Consider the following 5,070-nt stretch of genomic DNA (forward strand, 5'->3'; position numbering starts at 1 on the left):
ATGATCCATCCCAAATTCTTTGATAGATTCCATGATCTTTTGAACTTCAATCGAGCAAGCATTCTTGATTTCGGCGAAATCAGCTTGGATAATATGATTAAAAAGTGCATTATCCCTTCCCATGATCAAAGCTTGAAGATGAAGATAATTTAGAGAGAGAGTATAATGGTAGAAGAACTTATTAAAATGATAAGTTGTGATTCAAAAAATTTTCAAGTGTCCTTTATATAGGATGCATGTGACGGTTGGATCACCAAACCGTCACAGGTAACCGTGTGGCCCACGTCTAAAAAGGGCGCTAATTTACCCTCCAAAATACATAAGAGCGGTAAAAAGTAACTTTTGGCTGTAAAATTCAATTTTGGCGGTAAAACTTGGTGGCATTAATAATAAAGCCGGTTATTTAATGTGTGGTAATTAATGTAGCGGTTTTAAATGGAGCCAAAATACGCAGAACATTTAAAGAAAGCAACTAAGTTATATTAGAAAAGATGCAAGCATGGATCAGTCAATTTTAAAACTGCAACAACCGGTAAAGAAACAAAATAACCGGTTGTTTAGTAGCCGAAAACAAACACATGAAAAAGATAATTTTAATTCCTAGAATCTACCATATTCATCTATCTTTCGGCTTTCTCCTTGGTTAGGATGTTGGCTTGGCTGATAGGTTGTCCCGGTACAAAGTTATGATTGAGAGAAAGGAGGAAATTGCTGATCTGAGGAGCATAACTTGTCCTCCCAAGAGAAATCATATTTTTCAAGTTTTCGAAGATGATGGATGACCAATTGATTGAATGACAGCAGCTTATAGCTGTCATCATATCAAAGATCTTTCTAGTATAGACATGGGTGGATTCCTTGGTTGGATAGACCTCCTGATGATGTCATTCAAGATTTGAATATGACCGACTAGTTTTGATTTGACCCCGTCTGTGTTCATTAGAGTCTCGGAATTAGAGAAAAAGTAAGTCATTTCTTGATTGAAATCGTTTGTGGATGGAGGAAAGTCGGTGAAGCCTTTAAATGGCAGCTCAAAGAACTGAGAAAATTGTTCTTTAGAGATAGAGATTGGATGACCCTTCACCCGGGTCATTATTCCACCGTTATTGATTTCAGCATTTGAGAAGAACTCTACAACCTCGTCTTCAAGAATCACCTGGGAACCTTCGAGAAACTTGCGGAGACTTGATTCCACCAGAAGTTCGAAGACAAGCTTTCTAGCTTCATTATCATCGATGGTCATGATAGAATCGAAATCCACAATGAGGGATGTTCTAGCGAAGGCTAAACTCATTTTGAGGAGAAGACTTTGAGAAGAAAAATACTTCAAGCTTTGAGAGAGAAAGAAAAGGTTTGAGTTTGTTGTGGTTTGCTCTTTGGATAAGTGGCTTATTAAATAGAGGTTTGGTTGAGGTGCATTTAATATCACATTAAATGAATAAAACTTTCTGTTATGATACACCTTTTCACATTTTTCGAAACGGTACTTTTAAGCATCAGAAAGGTGTTAAACGTTTGGCAAAGAATCTCAAGAAAAGGTGATGTAACTAATCGTTCAGGCGTAAATGACTAGTAAAGCTTAGTTGACTTGATTTGAAACGCGAAGATATTCATTTATTAACTTTTTTGAGTTTGAACCGAAATTTGAAAACGAACGATTTATGAAAAGTGACTGCTTCTCCCTAAGAGTGTGCCTGGTATTTGATTATGACCGAAGATTATGAGGGAATTAATTTAAAACATAAGTTCAACAGAAACCGATATTTCATTAAAAAACAGACATGACCGATACGTAAAGCAAAATGTTCGGATTTTCCACAAGGTTATTACATAATGGATCCTAAATCTACTGATTTGAAGATCCAGAAGTTGACTCTTTTCTGATCCGAGCCTTCTCCACCCGGTCAATATAGGCATGCAAGCGGTCCCTCATGAAGAGTTGAGTTGGATGGAGAGGAACACCTTGACCGAGGAAGATGTCGATGTCAAAGAATATATCGCATAGCTGTGGAGCATATTCGGTCATCAATTTGTCCAAAAAGATCATCTTCTTCAGATTGTTGAAGATGATACTCGACCAATTGACATGATTTCCTTCATTGATGGAAATAATCAATCCAAAGCCTCTCTTCGAATAATATTTAGTGGAGTCTTTCCCAAGGATGTTCTTTCCGACAATCTCACTCAATATTTGAAACTCAGGCTAGAGGGATGCTTTTTCTCCATAAGTCTTGACCGGACTTAGGGAGTTAGAAAACTACTGACGCATTTCATTTATGATTTCATTCGAGATGGAGAGGTTAGTAAACCCCCAGTGGAAAGCTCGCAACTACGTGCGAGATCTAAATCACTGAAGATGAACTACTGACCTCGAATGGTGGCAAAGATAAGATCCTCGTGGATCACTTGGGCGGTTCGGAAAAATTCGAGAACAATTCCGATATTGATGGAGGACCAGTCTTCTAGGAAAGGTTTCATGTCGGTTGCCTGAAGAGAACTGAACATGGAAGACACTTCATTATCCCCACAAGATAAAGCTGACTCAAAGTCTACCAAGAGAGTGTTGTTTGAGAGAGTATGATACATCTTTTGTTTGAGATGAGTTGAAATGGAAGTATTTTTGGTGATTTGATTCTTACATTATCGATATATAAATAGGACAGGATTTTGGATCATTGGGGTGTCTTGGGGATTGTTTAAGCCAATAAGAGTAAAATTATGGATGGTCAAAGAAGAAATCTATATTTTTCGTTTCTAAGAATATGATGTTTTAGTGATATGTCAGTCCCCCTCTTTGAACAATGATAGACATAGGTATTCACATTGTTTGAGGAATGACTATTTGCTTTTCATAAGGAAGTTGCTTAGACATATACTAATTAAGCATTGGCCAGCTGTTCCATTTTGAAATTTGAAATGAGATTACCGAAATTTCCATGTAATGAACCGGTCAGCTGTCCATTAAATTGGATTTATTGCGATCGGTTATTTAATTCTGAAGAAAAACCGCTTCCGCATATACCCGGAAATTTTGTTGGGCGGTAGTTATTCATTCAAAAATAACTGATTGGTTTTATTGATTTATTTAAGTAGTTCGGTTTTGTTCATTTTTTCGGTAGAATGATTTACCGATTTCAAGAGGGACCAACCATTCGGTTTTATATGTCTAATGACTTGTTCCTTATAGGTTTATGCACATAAAATGAATATCTTATTGGTTTTAAAGAATAATATTTAGATTTGAAATGTTCGACCGATTTATATGTAATGCCGAAAATGAGTGATGTTTGAGAAGCGAAGGCTTCTCCCTAAGTGCATGCCAATGTTTCAAGGAATAATTTGACTACTATCAGCAAGACCCAAAATAGTTTTGAAGTAAGAAAACTTAGCTTCTTGTAGTGGCTTGGTGAAAATGTCGGCCACTTGTTGCTTAGTGGAGATATATTCCAGCCGGATATGTTTCTATTGTACATGTTCTATGATGAAGTGATGTCAAATATCAATATGCTTTGTTCTTGAACGTAGCACTGGATTATATGTGATAGAAAAAGCACTTGTTTTGTCACAGAAGATCGGAGATTCCTTAGCTATGATGCCGAAATCCCTTAGTTGCTATTGGATCCAGAGGAGTTGAGCACAGCAGCTTCTAACTACAAGATACTATACCTCTGTAGTTGAAGTTGCAATTTATGTATGTTTCTTGCTATACCAAGAGACAAGCCGATCACCAAGGAACTGGCATGTCCCACTTGTACTTTTTCGGTTTATCTTACATCCTGCATAATCTGCATCAGAGTAACTTGTTAAATTGAAATTGGAATCCTTCGGATACCACAGTCCCACATCTTCAGTTCCCTTAAGAAATTTCAATATTCGTTTAGCAGTAGTATAATGAGATTGTTTAGGATTAGCCTGAAATCTCCCACATACTTCTACGACGAATAGGATGTTCGGTCAACTTGTTGTCAGGTATAAAAGTGAGCTGATTATTCCTCGGTAGGCTGTAATATCAACACTCTAACCGTCTTCATCCTTGTCTAATTTGACTAATGAGCTCATTAGAGTAGAGGCAGCAGAACAATTGTCCATGCTGAATTTCTTTAATAGCTCTTTTAAATACTTGGATTGATGTATGAACGTTCATCCTTCTATCTACCGAACTTGAATACCTAAGAAGAAGCTCAATTATCCCATCATGCTCATTTCAAACTTCTCAGTCATCATTTTAAAAAATTTATCACATAACTTAGGATTTGTTGAACCGAAAATGATATCATCTACATAAATATGAACAAGTAAAATGTGTTCCTTTTTCGTAAATTTGAATAAGGTCTTGTCTACCGATCCTATGGTGAAATCATGATTGAACAAAAAATTTGTTAGAGTATCATTTAATGCTTTAGGGGCTTATTTTAAACCGTATATTGCTTTATCTAACCTATAAACATGACTGATTAGATCAAGATTTTTGAAAATAGGTGGTTGATCAACATATACTTCTTCACTTAATTCACCATTGAGAAAAGCACTTTTAAAATCCATTTGAAATACTTTAAAATTTTTGAAAGTAGCAAATGCAAGAAATACTCTAATGGCCTCTAGTCTAGCAACAGGAGCAAATGATTCTTCAAAATTAACGCATTCTTCCTGTTTGTATCCTTGCGCCACTAGTCTAGCCTTGTTCCTTGTAACCAAACCGTTTTTATTGAGTTTATTTCTAAACACCCATTTTTTTCCAATGACCGATTGATTTTTCGGTCTTAGGACTAAGTGCCAACCTTTATTCCTTTCAAACTGGTTTAATTCCTCTTACATTGCTAAAATCCAATTGGAATCCATTAATGCCTCATCCACCTTTTTCGGTTCAATTTGTGATATGAATGCTGAGTTTTCATATGCTTCTAACGGTTGATTCCTAGTTCGGATGGGTAGTGAGGGGTTACCTATAATAAGCTCAGGAGGATGATTGTTATAAAAATTAGATATTTAATTAATAAGTAATTAACTATCTAAAATAACTTAATTAAATTCAATTCTATGTGCAGGTACATGCTTTCAACCTGACCGGTC

This window comes from Impatiens glandulifera, chromosome 7 (assembly GCF_907164915.1).
Source record: "Impatiens glandulifera chromosome 7, dImpGla2.1, whole genome shotgun sequence".
In the NCBI taxonomy this organism is placed as follows: Eukaryota; Viridiplantae; Streptophyta; class Magnoliopsida; order Ericales; family Balsaminaceae; genus Impatiens; species Impatiens glandulifera.